Source organism: Gossypium raimondii, chromosome 8, assembly GCF_025698545.1.
Source record: "Gossypium raimondii isolate GPD5lz chromosome 8, ASM2569854v1, whole genome shotgun sequence".
Lineage (NCBI taxonomy): Eukaryota > Viridiplantae > Streptophyta > Magnoliopsida > Malvales > Malvaceae > Gossypium > Gossypium raimondii.
This window is the reverse complement of record NC_068572.1, coordinates 35,218,598-35,235,243: the sequence shown is the minus strand read 5'-3', so window position 1 is coordinate 35,235,243 and position 16,646 is coordinate 35,218,598. Positions and strand designations below refer to the sequence as shown.

The 16,646-nt window shown below is 34.4% G+C and overlaps 1 non-coding gene across 1 annotated transcript; it reads right to left on the bottom strand.

Moving 5' to 3' along the window:
* Window positions 1-16,095: 16,095 nt before the first annotated feature.
* Window positions 16,096-16,202, bottom strand: LOC128032346 (small nucleolar RNA R71). Its single transcript, XR_008188473.1, has one exon. It is a non-coding gene; the product is annotated as a small nucleolar RNA R71 (small nucleolar RNA).
* Between the last annotated feature and the right edge of the window lie 444 nt (window positions 16,203-16,646).

Below are 16,646 nucleotides of genomic sequence, written 5' to 3'. Positions count from 1 at the left end.
AATTGTAAAAAATAATTATGGGTTAGAATTTATATGTTTAAAATCCTTAATGATTATATTTTCAAGAGAAACAAATGAAGACATCATCCAAATTCGTACAAGGAGATAATTAATTTTTAGTGAAGAGGATCGGAACTATTAAACGATGAAATAGGGAACATTAAAGAATAAAATGTACTTATTGGATAAGCCAAAATTCTGAAAATTTTATGGTAAAAATATATGTGAGTATAGTTTCAAAAAAATTTACAGATCTCAATTCGAGTTTTGTAGCTTATGATATGATTAATTTAGTGACTATGACTCAAGTGAACAACTTGTTATGAGTAAACAAGTAAATAGTGGTATTATGTATATATCAAGTATGTGGAATGGAGTGGAGGAGGAGGAAAATAGATTTGAATATTTAGCTAATATGGTTTTACTTTAAAAATAGCTAATTTACATGTTTTAGGTTCAGGGACTAAATTGAATAAAAATATAATTTTTAGTGTAATTTTTAAAATGTCAAAAAGTGACCAAATTGCATGAAATGAATTGTTTTATTATTTAAATTAATAAATTGAATGAAATATTAATTTAGATCAAGATTGGGTGGAAATTGAGGAAAATAGAAAATTACCAAAATGTCCTCAATTTTGGTATTTCTTCAATTTAGCTTTGTAAGTTCGTATGAACTATATTCTGTATAATTTTAATTAAAGTGAATGTTATTTGGTGATGAATATTATATAAATATGTGTTTTATTATTGGAATTGAATTATTATTGGTAATATGTATAATTATTAGATGCATTGAAATGATTATCGGAAGCTCAATTGGGTTGGAAGCTTGTCGGAGATATATCACACTATCCATTGGTACTATCGGTAATTTTGGATGATTTGATTCTGGTTATAATAGCATGTATAAGTTAAATTGGCCAACGTTAGCTCATTAATGTTTTGATTTTGATTGGTTATAAATATGAATGCTTGATGAAATGAAATGTCTGTAAATTAATTTGCAAACTCTGGTAATGCTCTATAACCCTATTCTGGAGATGGATACAGGTTAGGGGTGTTACACTAACTTCTGATAATTGGAACTTTGAGCATACTAATGATGAATACTTTTGCATTATTGCTTATAGGGTTGACAAAGATTGGAAGCTACAAAAGAGAATCATAAGGTTTAGAGCTTTATCTCCTCCGTATGATGGTTTGAACATAGCTGATGAACTTATTTTATGTTTATCTCAGTGGAGTATACATAAGAAAATATTTAGCATCACTCTAGATAATGCTTCTTATAACGATGTTATGGTTTCTTGTCTAAAAATTTGTTTTTGTGTGAACCGAGCTCTTTTGTGTGATGGTGCTTTTTTTCAAGTTAGATGTTGTGCACATACATTGAATTTTATAGTTAAAGCGAATTTGGAACTTACTGATGATGTTGTTGGTAAGATTCAAAATGGAATCAAGTGCATAAAAAAGTCGGGAATTTGTACGAAAAAAAATTATGATATGGCTGACAAAAGCTTTCATTTGAATGTGACCAAAAGTTACGTTAAGATGTGTGTGTGAGATGAAATTCTACTTATTTGATGCTTGAATATACTCTTTACTATGAAGATGTGTTAGATTATTGGGGCCAATAGGATAAAAATTATCAAATATTTTCACTTTCTAATGAGGAGTGGGGAAATGTTGTTATTCTTTGTAAAATTTGGAAAGTCTTTTATGATGTGACTTGTGTTTTTTTTGGTTCTAATAATCCAACGACTAATCTTTATTTTAGAGGGGTTTGAAAGGTTCACAAGGTCTTAATTGATACAAATAAAGGTCCTAATTCATTTTTAACTCTAACGGTTATGCAAATGCAAGAGAAATTTAATAAATATTGGGCTGAGTATTTTTTGATGTTGTCATGTGCTGCAATTTTAGAGCTTTGTTACAAGTTAAATTATGTCCAGTAATGCTTTACTACAATCTACGGTGCTCATGCTTTAGACTTTGTGCAGACCATTCTTAGCAATCTTAAACTTTTGTTTGAAGAGTATGTTAATAACTCCAAATCCATGTCTTCCTCTTTGGCCGGGTGTTCCAATGTTTCGGATAATGATCATGTTGATTCTAGTTTGCATCGACTCAATGTTAATAGGGTTGATTTGGGAAGAGATTATGATGAAAATGATGATTATAGAAGATACTTAAGTAAGTCTAGTACTAAGAGTGAAAGGTCATAGTTGGATATTTATTTGGAAGAGCCAGAGCTTGAGTTGAATAGCCAAATAGATGTACTGGATTATTAGAGCAAAAGTTTAATTCGATATCGGAAACTTTCATTTTTGGCTTGTGATATTTTGGCAATTCCAATATCGACTGTAGCTTCCGAGTCGGCTTTTAGCATGGGGAAGAAAGTTATCACATCTTTCAGGAGTTCCCTTAAACCAAAAACGGTTCAAGCCGTTGTTTGGTTTGATGACTGGATGCAAGCTAAGGGATTTTTAACGGGTAACTATTATTCTAATTTTATTGTTATAATTTTATAATATTTTATCAATTTTATTATCTAACTATTTATTTTTATTTTATAGTAAAAATTGATTGCAACAATGATAAGAATGACGATAACGATGAGGATGATGAGGACGATGATGCTTCAATTCCTTTTTAGGTATATAATTTACCTTAGAATTTATAGCTTGTTATAAAATCAAATATGTTGATTGCTTGATATATATAGATATTTTGAATGGTTGATTGCATTTTGTAGGTTGTTTTTGGTGCTATTTTGGGTATATTGTTTCACTATTGTTCTGCTGCTACCGTTGGGTGTTGGGTGCTAATTTTGCTTGATATATGGATATTATAAAACTTTTAATTTTGTTAGGTTTCTAACCTCATTTTCATGAGAATATAACCTTGTTGTGGTTGGTTTTAGTTACCATGTTATTTCACTCATTATCAAATTTCATGTACTATCTTTTATCTTTTAACTTTGTTGTTTTTCACTTTTGTACTTTGTAGTTTTCCATTCTGTGTAAAATTTATTATTCCCTTGGAAAGATAATCATTACATTAGCAATGGTTAATTTTTTTAAAGGAGAAATAGTTAATTATTATGAACGTTAATGAGGTATATATCCAACAAATGACAATAAGTTTTCATCCAATTTTTAATATTTGTTAATGCAATTTGATAATTTTGGGGAATTGTTTGTTTTAAGTTTTTAGTGTATTTGAGATACTATATTTTTAAAATTTATTTAATGTAATAAAATATTAAAAAAGGGTTGGGTCGGGCTTGGGTTTAGCATATATAATATGGGTTGGGCTTGGACAAAAATATCAGCCCATTTTTTAGGTCTGGTCGAGCCCGAGCCTACCAATTGGGCCTAAAATTTTGGTTGGGCCTGGTTCAACCCATGGACACGTCTACTCCTAGGTGGACACGTTTTTAGAGTTGTTAAATGAAAGTGCTTCCATGTAGACGTATTTTCAGTGTGTTGTTAGAAAAACGCTCCTAGGTGGATGCATTTTCTAACAGGTGAACCGAGAAAGCTTCCAACTAGAAGAGATTTCCTTTTGTATCTTTTATTGTTTATTAGGGTTAGGGTTATTTATTTTAGGGTTGAAGGTTAGGGTTTTTGAGATAGGGTTGTTTAGGGCTTTGATATTAATAATTTATTACATTCAAAATTTAAAAACATCGTATTTTCATTGAAACTCGGAGTACTTGTTTGAAACGAAATATTAGTTTTAAAATTTTTGCACATTCTTAATACTAGTTTGATCCAATATTTTAGTGAATTATCATGACAGTGCATTAGTATTGACGAGATGGGTTCTAAAAATATATCCCAGGATTCCCGAGATATATGATGGGTTTTTGTCCCAAGTAGGGTTGAAATTTGTAGAGAAAAAACACTCCTAGAAGGATGCACTGTCAGCAAAAGTACTAAAAGCTCGTGTAGCTAGAAGTATTTTCAGTACCATGTTAGCTGAAAGCGCTTCTAGCTGGATGAGCTTTCAGTACTTTTTTTGACAGTGCGTCCTGCTTGGAGCGTTTTCTCTCAACAAATTTCAACCCCCACTAGCCGGGGAAAATTTTCAGAATGAACTTGGAGTTCGTCCCTGACTATAAATGAAACATATTTCAAGCTTGAGTGGCATAAGTCATTTATGAGCAAATAAAAAGTTGTTAAGGAGATCAGGAGAAGAGAAGTTCGTGGAGTGCGTATAAGTTGGAGCAAAGACGCAATTGGGTAAAAGTATGCATTGATTTTTGTTGTTCATTTTTAGTTGCAACATTATGTTTTTTCATGATGTTTTTGTTTCGAATGTCTCCCAATAGATTATTTGGGTAAAAATGAGTAGACAGATTAATGCTATTATTTATTACAATGATGAAGTGCGTGAAACCGAGAATGTGGTCAATTTTTTATCAGAGAACACAGTGCGAATGACTTTTAACTTGAACATACAATTGCCAAAACTACGAACAAGAATTAGGCAAAAAATCGTCGGATCCAACCAGTTGAGTGTGTCGTCCTTTAAATACCATTCTGGTGCTTCGGTTGACCCCATCAGATATGAAGCTTTCGATATCAGAGGTGCGAGGGAGTTGTAGGTAATGGTGTAGACGCATCTGGACTGTGGTTCACTGTTTCTTGAGTTATATGCCGAGTTTTCAATACCAGACCAAGGCGCTCAGATGTTGGCATTTGTTCATGTTTGAGATGCCAGAATGGAAGAACATGTCGATAGTCCAACGACATAGTTGTGTGGTAGGTTCACCACTTTGTTAGGAACTTCGCATTATGATATCATGGAATCATCAATGGGAAGACACTCATCTGTCTCAACCCTCAATTTAACCACGATAGGCAGAACACCGAATAGTTGGGTTGGGGTGGTAGGGCGGAAGACATTACCCATGCATGACACTCAGTTAGTGGTATTGATTTGAACTCCGGTTAGTTGATGTTTAATGCTGGGAACTCTTACAGGAGAATGACATCAACTTTGAGTGGTTGGATATCGATAAATGATTTTGGACTTTTTGACAACTATATGAGAAAGGATGGTGTACTCCCTACGACGTCCACCAGTGAAGGGACATCCAACTCAACACATGTGGGTAGGTCTGAAAATAAATACGACAGTAAATCTAATGCCAATCCAATTTGGGAGCCTGGTGCCGATGGTTCAGAAATTGCATTATTTTCTGAACCATCGGTTGTTCCAATTGAACCAGAAGATGGTGAAGGATGTGAAGATCCTGACGAAGATGCTAAAGAAGATCCACGGTTTAGGATGTATTCGCCTTCAGCCCATATGCATAATGTGGACTTGTCGGCAGAGGATGGGTTGGAGTTTGCAGAGCTATCACACAGAAGGTCGGGCCATATGAGTTCCTCGGTGGACTCGAGAGATTTGGAAGTGGGGAAGGAGTTTTCCACTAAAGATGATTTTTACATTGCAATGAAGTGATATAACATCAAGAACGGGGTAAACTTCCATGTGGTTAAATCCCGATCAAAGAAGTTGGAGGTGAAGTGCGCAATGCGAGATTGTGGATGTGCATGGAAAATCATAGCTTTTGTTATAAAAAAGATGGGGTTTTGGAAAATAAATAAGTTTACCACTCCACATACATGTGTTGCGATGGGTATTGCATCAATACTAATATATATTATGTCATTTTTGAATTGCTAAGTTTAATGTACTCATGTGTTGCAGGTATTTCGTGAGATCATCCAAAATTAGATTTGGAGATGATTGCAGACATTATACTGCCTACGGTGAAAGTGAGTTCCTAGATTGATGTGCTAGTTTTAATTACAAATGTTCATACCCAGTTCAATTACACGCCTTTGTACAGCAAGGTATGGATTGTAAAGCAAAATGCATTGAAGAAGAGAATAGTAGGTGGGACGCGTCATACAACAAGGTATATTAGTGGTGTCGGGTCCTGAGACATACGTCCCAGGTTGCATAACTGATATGGAAATAAAGCATACGTACTACAATGACCGGTTGCTCCATGGACGTCGAGTGTTCAAACATTTGTATTGGACTTTCAAGCAATCTCGAGAGGCATTCTAGTACTGCAAGGCACTAGTATAGATTGACGATACTTTTATATACGATAGATATACCCATCGATTTTTGTTGGCTATCGCACAGGATGACAATCGAAAAATCCTACCGATTGCCTTTGAAATCAGACCTGGAGAGTCAATAGACGATTAAGATTTCTTCCTATCTTGGTTGAGGAGGCATGTTTGCCCCCAACCCTATTTTGCATCATCTCCGATTGGGGGCCTGGAATACTGGCCGCAATTAAACGACAGGGAAGCTTCTCGAACCGCACTCACCTTAGGTATTGTCTAAGGCATGTTGCGTCAAACTACCATGGACATTATCCCTCCACTATTGAGCGAGCACAAGTGACCAACATGGGTATGTAATCGCCACTATTAAAGATTCTTTGAAATTCTTTGGTATGTAATTGCCATTATTCACTTCTCTAGATAGGGTATGAGCTCATGAAAGACCATTTCCATGAAATGTTGGCAAACTTACGGAAAGTTAGCGATGCGGGTGTGAGCTACCTCTCAAACATACCCTTCGATCAATGGAAACAATCCTACAATAGGGGGTCTACGATATGGCCACATGACGACAAACCTGACAGAATGTATCAATTTTGTTTTGAAGGGAACACATCATTTGTCAATTACCTGTATTGTAAAAGAGACATACTTCCATTTGGATAAACTTTTCCTAAAGTGAGAGGCGGTTTATGTTGGGCAGATCCAAGAAGGCCAAGTATAGAGCTAGGATGTACTGAAAGAAATTAAAAAGGCCACAACACGAGCAAACTGTATGCATCCAGTTTGCTATTCACATGAACAACTATGGTTTCGGGGTAACAATATTTGATAGACCGGACCATGGTATTGCCAGGGGAGCATACGGTGTACACCTGAGACAGAGGACTTGTGACTATGGGAGATTTGATGCACTTCATTTTCCATGCACTGATGTAATTGCAACATGTAGGGATCAACGTTTGGATCCCATGAGCTTTGTGGATAAAGTGTACAAATTAGAAAACATGTGTAATGTTTGGAGACACGTATTCCCACCGTCCTAGATGAACGTAGGTGGTCGTCTATACCAAGTGCTCCAGTTAAGTTGTTACCTAATAGATCACTGGGTCGTAAACTAAAAGGTCGACCAAAGTTGACTCAAATATATGATAACATGGATATTCGGGAGAGGTCTAACCAGCTAAGGTTATGTGGGTGGTGTAGGAACCCAGGCCATTTAATGCCATCATGTCCACATCGAAGGGACAATACAAGTACAACACATCGTTAACATCAATTTTATTGTAATCTGGTATCCACATATAGTCTTGATTTAAATTTGTGAAATGATAACAAATACCAATTGAAATGAAAAAAATGATATTTATTTAAAAACATAATAATATACATCATCAGTACAATATAAACATTTTACATTTATTTAAATGTTAACATGATGAGCATAATGATAAAGTAAACCAGTGCAAATGCCAGCCAGAATCTGTGCCACATCGGGGTGGTCGATAGTTGCGTGATAGATTCCTCCTTGGTTCAACCTTCGGTTGGGGTTCTGGCCTCGACCTCTCATCTTCTTTGCCTTCAGTTGATTGTGATAGGCTGCTCCTCGGTTGCCATCATACATCCTCTGGTCTAGGAATAGGTGGTTGGGAAGATGAACCAACCTTGTAAAACAATGATCCTAGAGGTGTTTGCGGCACAAATGGCGTATGAGTATAACTATGTTGTGTCCCATACACCGATGGCATAACGACTAAACTCTCGGTCGGTGCGTGAAACATAGATGGCTTATATGTCATCGTTGAAAATGTAGATGGCATGGGCGTGTAATACATTAAGGAAGGAGGTTCGAAAACAAAACATTTCATAGAAGCAGGAAAATGTGGTATAATATATTGTGCTTATGTGAAGATGAAAGGGTTAGTATATGCACCAGAATAAGGTGGTACATATTGATTAGTGGGTGGAGCTATGATCGGTGCCTTTTCTTGTATAGGTGCTGATGATGGATCCGCCCCACTAGTCTTTAGATGTATAGGGCTAGTTGTGGCCTCCCCGTATGCGGTTGCGGCTTCCTCGCCTCTTCCCTGTACAAGTATGGCTTTCAGTGGATCCTAAACCATGCCATGTAATTCGAATCGAAGGCTAATTCTGGAGCGACAATGGCTTCGCGTGTAGGTAAGAATTCATACCAATTGTCCCACATGTTGATGTATTGCACGTGGAATATGGTGAATTCTCATCCGTTCGACCTCGCAAGTCAATAGGATGCACATTATCAATGTCTTTAGGTGCCACAGGAATTGATTGTCGGAACCCGAATTACTGCAACACTCTATCCGACTGGTGCATCTCGATTGTAGCATACACTACTAATGGCATGTTCACGTGCCAGATGTTCGAATTCACAAAGAATTCCTCAAGGATGCATTCTTTAATTCTAGATCCTCATATGGTATCCATTCAAATTATATTAAAATAATAAAAATTTTAGTGATATTTGCGTACTACTAAATCTCAAATCGACTACACTAATATTATTTGATTCAAATTTAAATAAATAGATACCTCCGCTTCTGACCGTTGGTCCAACAGAAGCCGTATATCTCAAAGCTCATTTGTTAATCCTACATAACTCAGCCCATGGTTCCACTTATTGAAATAACTTGTTAGAATAATAATTAAAATTTTAATTAATTTTATTATGGTAAATATATCATCTAATGAATTTTACCTTATTATAAGTGAGAATGTAGACAGATAGTTCTCTCGAGGATGTAAAAATGGCAGACGGTGCTGCGTCCATGACTGCAGTAGTAGAATACAAGCACCAATTTTAATTTTCCATGGTTGCGTCGCTCGACACATCTTCCTTTAAAAGGTCGCCAACACAGTGGACCTCTAACTAAATTAGCCCGTTTCTCTAAAGTTGTCGAGTTTCAGTAGCCACCTTAGATGGACAAGAGTTCATGACTTGTTTGGAATTAGGATATCCCCAATTATCTAAAAATGTATGCTTGAGCGTGTTGTTCTCTTTTGACTTTAGTCGAATCCTCATCAAGCCCCCCGAAGTTTCTTCTTAACCAAGTCATTTCAATATGGCCTCCATAAATCGTCTCTGGAACCAAACCCAAAATTTCACCACATTCGCCTCTCTAATCGACGCGTGAACTGACCTAGTGACTATCGACCCATCCATCGGTAACCCCAACTGTAACTGCACGTCCTCCAAAGTGATAGTACACTCGTCGCATGGAAAATGAAATGTATGCGTCTCAGGTCTCCACCTTTCGACCAACACGATTATTAGTGTCAGGTCCAACTTACACCCCCTACCTACAAAGGCCACGTGCGAAAACCAACTTCCCTTAAGTATGGTTCTATTAAGGGTGATGTAGGACCGAGTAGATTACGAATATAACACTCCAAAATTTGATCTTCTGCCTATTTATGTTAAAAAAAATACAAAATATTATTTTCAAATATAACAATGAAATAAAAGAATTAAACAACATTGAAATATATTAAAAAATATTCTTACTATTTGCAATTGGTTGATGGAAATGTGGTTGCCATCGAAACAGATTAGAGATTTGGCCATATGCTAATTTCGAAAAACATAGGTTAATTTTTAATAAAATTAATATTTTTTTGAAAAATATTAATATAATTCTGATAAAAAAATTGTAGAGAAATAAAATCTAAATAAGAATTTAATAGAGAATTGAGAGAATTTTGAGAGTGATTTGTGAGAAAAATAAAATTGGGGGAGGGGTTATAGGAGGGAAGGTTAGGGGGGAAACGACTATTTAATTAGCCGTTGGAGGGGGAAGATGCTTCCAACTGGAAGCGCTTTACTGACAGTATGCAGAAAATGCGTCCACCTAGGAGCGGTTTTTTGAATTACACCTGAAAATGCGTCTACGTGGAAGCACTTTAAAAAAATCGGCCTATTCCCGTAATTTTTCCGAAAAATGACCTAATATGATAAGTTTAAAAAAATGACATTTAATGGTAGTTTTGTCGAAGATCAATATCATTGTCGTTTCATTTTTCTATATTTTGGCTTTGTTTAACCTTTTTAAAAAAAACCATTTTAGGGTTAAATTCTGCTATTACACCTTACACTTTACAAAAGTTATAAATTTAATACTTTTACTTTACTTTAATTATTTTAAGTTATTATACTTTCTAAAATTTCAAAATCCTATCATCATCAAATGATAACTATTATACCCATTAACTTGAGTTTTAATATTTTCAAAATCTTAAAAGGAACACCATTAGAGGTGTCATTCTATGATACATACCCAACCTTTTTTTAGTTATCGAAGGTAATAGTCAAATTACAGCTTTGATCTATTTACTATCTTCATATTTGATATTTAATCTTTATTTTTAATTTTACATAATTAGTATTCTACTTTTATAATAGCATAAGTTAATCAAAAACTATTTCGATTAAAATACTAGCATGAATTTTATTTTAAAAAACACCTCTCTATCACAAAAAAAAAAAAAAATGGCATGATAAACTGGAGTTGTGACATGTGGGCTTAGTCAACGGATTCCAATGCGAGATATCACATCTATTGTTAGAGCAACTCATACTAATTTGAATGCAAATCTATTTACATTAAACTTATCACTATCATAAAATTTCAATCAATCATTATTCATAATCATTTGCACATATTATAGATGTGTATTGACTTCATTTATTCATTTTAGTTCCTTGAAATTTAGATTCACATGTACTTTCCTTTCTCTCTTACATTACTAACTTACTTCTGCTTGCATAATAGTCATTAAATTCATTATGCATATTCAAATACCAAAGTATGTCTTGTTCCACAAAATTATTCCCTTAATTTTACAATATTTTATATTGGTGTCATATAAAAATTTTTAATTTAAGTTCATATTGTAACACCCCTCACCCAGTCCAGTAGTCAGACTCAAGCTATAAGATGCTATAACAGTTAACAAAGAATATCACAAACAAATTTGTCTTTGAACATTCCATTAAATAATAAACATGATATAATCCAAGCAAGATATGATTTATAAACATATTTGAGTCTCAAACGAGCTTACGATAGGTCCGAAACCAACTGGGAATCAATTCCAAACTGATTCGAAACTTTTACAAAAAGATAAGTAAAAAGGAAGAATAGGGGTCACATGGCCGTGTGGCAGGCTGAGGCCATGTGGGCCTAATTGTAAATTATTTTCAATATTCATATGACTGTGTAGCCAGGCCATGTGAGAGACTGTAATCGTGTGCACCAATCATCACCCAAATCATACAGACTACACAACCATGCCATGTGCCCGTGTATAGCACATGGCCATGTGTCAGACCGTACATACCTAAAAGATACCCTACAAGGCAAGTTACAATTCCAAACACTCAAATACTCTATAACCATGCAACATTCATTCCTCAACCTATTCAAATACGCCAAAAACATGCCAAAACACAACTTCAATCATTAATCCTAAGTGCCTAACCAATATGCCACAATTGGGACCTCAATTCAACAATTCATATCCTATCATTCATCATCATTCATGCCTCAATATTCCTACTTAACATTCATATATGTTCATCATTCCAAATGCCAATATTTCATCAACAAAGTTCATCCTTTCTAAGTGTCAAAACCCATCAAGAAAAATACACCACATTGACCAAAACATATATGCAGCTCATGTTGCGAACCAACCAAAATAAGATCATCACTTTCAAATATTACACTTATATCCACATCAAAATGAAACAAAACATAAGTTTCAATCTCATTCACATATGCATATCCATTAGCTTGAGTAAATAACATTTCAAGTTGGATATTCACTTGCCACTTACATATCTCATAATAATACCAAATCACCCAACATCATCAACATCTTTAGACAACATAGTTTGACCTTAAACTAAATCAAATTAGTAAACCAATTTGGTAATTAATATGAAATCCTTGTCTTCCTTGTACTTCCATATACATTTCCACAAAAACAATCAATAGGTTAGTTTATTTATACATTAAGAACTGCTAATGCAAATCACATATACTTTGTTTACAATTTAATACAACAAAACATGTAATATCCAATTCATCCTCAATTTATAAACACATATAATTAAGTTCTATTTTATATCACATTCAATCATGCTTGTTTTGTAACATTTCAATTTAATTCACTCACTCTTTCTTTCACAAACAATTCATATGTATAACAACCGATTTCACTTTTAATCTTTCTATTAATTTCGGAATCAATTATTTACTGTTTCATCTTGAAGAACTATAGTAAATTAGCTTCGGATACTCTGGATAACTTTGCTCACTCAAGCCATAAATAAGGACATTAACCATTACTCGATGCTACTCAAATGAGCTGTGGAGAATCAGCAACAAATGCTGGATCTCAGCCATCGGTATGGTATCCAACACCGGTACATAGTACTTGATAAATATAATCACTGACACATAGCTTCTGATATAACATGAACACCAATACAAAGTACTTAATAATATAGTTACCAGTACACAGTATCTGATAAATATAATTATCGGCACATAGTACCTAATAAACCTTAATGAAATGTCATTTGTGTCCTATTTGTAATACCCCTAACCTGTCTCCATCACCAGATTAGGGTTACAGAGCATTACTATACAAAATAAACCCTTAAACTTCAAAAAAGAATAATAATTCAACTTAAGTATATAATTCCAATAACTCATTCCAATTATAGCAAACATACACATTTGAACATTAAATCAAGCTTTCGGGGCTTTAAGAACAATTTAAAAATGATCAGGGATCATTTTGAATAAACTAGAGAATTTTAGGAAAAATATGAAAAATTGAAAAAGCAGGGGTCACACGGCTGTGTGGCTAGATCGTGTGACATAGCTCAGACAGTGTGGACATTTGAAGTAGGGACACAAGGTCGTGTCCCAGCTTGTGTGTCCACCTGTGTGTGTATTCCAAATTGGGACATACGACCGTGTTGTAGGTTGTGTGCTAAACTGTGTGACAAACTATTTTGAGACACACGACTGTGTTGTAGGCCGTGTCTCAGATTGTGTCGTAGGTCGTGTGAAACTTGTACTTAAAATATAAAAGACACACGACTGTGTTAGGTGACCATGTGTGGTATACGACCGTGTGACAGCTCGTGTCCCAGGCCGTGTGCTCCAAATTTAGCCCCTAAAACAAGCCATTTCAAAATCTATACTTGCATACCAAAACACACTTTCACATACACATTCATATGGCCAAAACACACTTTAAACACATACAAAACATACCAATTCAACCAACCTATACATTTTAACCAATATGCCACTCAAAGCCACAACATTTCAAACACTTATCCTAAATCAACTTAACATCATAAGTTCAATCATTTAACATACTTCAAATATACCAAATACCCACATCCAAAAACATTCCAATCAACCATTTCCTTCCTAATTTCAAAAGGCCATGCACAACTGTAAACTCTAAATTATATAAGGTTTTTCTATATGTTTTTTTCCACATTTTTACTTAATTATTAAGTTTATCTCAAGTAATTATTATTCAAATAAGTTAATTAGTAATTTTAGACATGAATTTGAAAAGTATGTGAAATTATGCTTAAGTACATGATTTTCATGCATATTTTGTATTAATTCATGTTAATTTATTAATGTATATACTTTTCACTATGTAGAAGGTCCATTGGAGACATGATTTAAATAAATAAAAGATGGCCATGCACAAATTACCCATGTGGATGGCAAGACTATGCAATTTTGGTCATGGGGTTGACTACTTGACCTAGTAAAGAAGGTGAAAAAAGATGGACATGTCTGCTAAGTTATTGGATTGAAAAAACCGTCCAACAAGGGGAATTAAAAGCCCAATTTTGGTACTTGATGTTGGCTACCCAAAATGTGTTTTGGGATATTTAATTGAAGGTCCATGCAGTTGGAAAATAATCGGAATTCAACCCAACAACTTCCCTATTGAAACCGTCCACTCTATAGTTATTTTTAGCTTGAAATTCGAATTCAAATTGAGAAAACTTGGTCATCCCTTTTCCTTGAAGCATGGCCGGCCACATGAATGAGGGAAGGAATGAAATTTAAACCTATTTTTGGTAAACTCAAAACCTTACCTTTACCTATAAATACCTTTCCATTCCTTACTCTTCAATCATCCTCCATTTCTCAACATTCCTCTCTCGCTCACTCTAGTTTTCTCTCAATTCATTTCCCTTTTTCCCTTGCATAGTCGTCCATCCCCTCTCTATTCTTTAGCCTCAAAAGCTTTTTCAAAAGCACTCTTTAGCTGGCTACCTTCTAAGCCCTTAGTAAAAGAAGCTTCAATTAGAATGGATGATTGCTTCAGTCAGAATAGATTCGAAAGGCTACTGAGCTGAGTCTACTATTTCCTCTTGATTATCTATTTTAACATGTTTGCTTTGAGTTTTATGCTTTTGACATCAACTATGAAGTTTTAAATCTTATTTGCTGGAATAATAATATTAAGTTAATGAGATTTATTTAATTCATGTTAACATGTTTTGTGCCTTAGTTGGTTATGTTTTTAATTAATATCATGATAGATTTCATTCATACATAATTAGGTGCACTCGTATTAGCTGAGCGATCCTAACCAGACGACGGCTACTAGATGCATAATTGAAAAGTGCAATGCTTAATTTAGGTCATTAAAATCGACTAAGTTAAGGTTCATAATATTTTTAGTTGGCTCTATTATCTTACATGGTTTTTAGATTTATGTAATTAAACTGTTGCAAACGTAAATGTCCTTGTGACCATGCATAAATGCTAAGAAACCCTTAGTCTAATATGATCAATAACATGCCTATTTAACTAAGTAAAAGATCCGAGAGGACTGAATTTGGTTTCCAAACCCATAAGAGATCGAGTTGCCATAGAAGTAATTCTGAACATATTAGCATGATGAAAGTAAGTTGATTTGATTAATATAATTATCCTAGCCCATTTAATGTTAATTGTTTTTGTTGCTAATGCCTTCATTCATACATTTAGGTAAATTGCATTTAGATTAGAAATTGCATTAGGGATCACTCTTGCATTTAATTAATCTAATAATCCCTATCCAAATATATTAAGTTTTTTTACATCAAATTGTTAATTATAATTTTGCAATTAATTGTTTAAGTTTATATAGTCCCTGTGGAGATGATAACCCATTTTTACTTATTACATGAACGACTACGTACACTTGCGTCACGTTACAATTCGTTGCAAGTTTTTGGTGCCGTTGCCAGGGACTGTTGCCTTAATCATATTTGTGAAATTAATTTTTACAATTTGGTTTTTATTTAATTTTTAACATTACTAATTTATTTTTTATTCTTTATTTTTTGTGATTTATTCTCAAGTGTTTTATGAGCATAGATTGAATCATTGATCTATTACCCGTGGACCCTGAAATCAAGCGGACTCTTAGACAAAGAAGACATTAGAGATATGCTCAGAGACAAGTCGAGATGGACCTTGAAAAATAAAATGATGGACAAGGTAATAGAGACAATCAAGTGCACAACCCAATCCTTATTGCTGATGATAGGGATCGTGCCATCAAACAATACGTTGTGCCAATTTTCAATGAGTTGAATTCAAGAATTAGGAGGTCAAATATCGAGGCACCCTAATTCAAATTGAAACTAGTGATGTTTCAAATACTTTGAATGGCGGGCCAGTTCAGTGGTTTGCCCACGGAAGATCTACACTTACACCTTCGATTATTCATGGAGGTTAGTGATTCATTTAAGTTAGTTGGTGTGACTGAAGATGTATTGAGGTTAAAACTATTTCCATACTCATTATGAGATTGAGCACAAGCATGGCTGAATTCATTGCCACCAAGGTCAATATCTACTTGGCAAGAATTAGCAGAAAGGTTTTTGGTAAAATACTTTCCATCGAGTAAGAACGTAAAATTGCGTAATGTGATAACTACTTTCCAACAATTGGATGATGAGTATTTGTGTGAGGCTTGGGAAAGATTCAAGGAATTGCTTTGTAAGTGTCCTCATCATGAGATTCCTCATTGCATCTAATTGGAGACGTTTTATAACTGTCTCAATGCACATACAAGATTAATGGTGGATGCTTCTACGAATGGTACAATTTTATCTAAGTCTTATAATGAGGCTTACAAGATCATTGAAAGGATCGCAAGCAATAACTATCAATGGTCGAAAAAAAGAGTAGCTTCAAGAAGATGAGTAGCCGAAGTGCATGAAGTAGACCCACTGACTTTGATTAAATGCTAAAGTTACATATTTTATGTAATTAAATTGGTTAATTTATGAGAATGCACTACTAATTTTGCCATATTTATTGAATTTTGTGCAGCAATGCAATTTGGGGCTAAATAGAAGAAAAAGGAAACAATTGGGCCAAATTAAAGAAAGAAGCAAAGAAGGAGGGCCAAAGTAGAATTTTTCCAACATTAATTAGCTAAAAATTGTGTTGACTTAGTGGG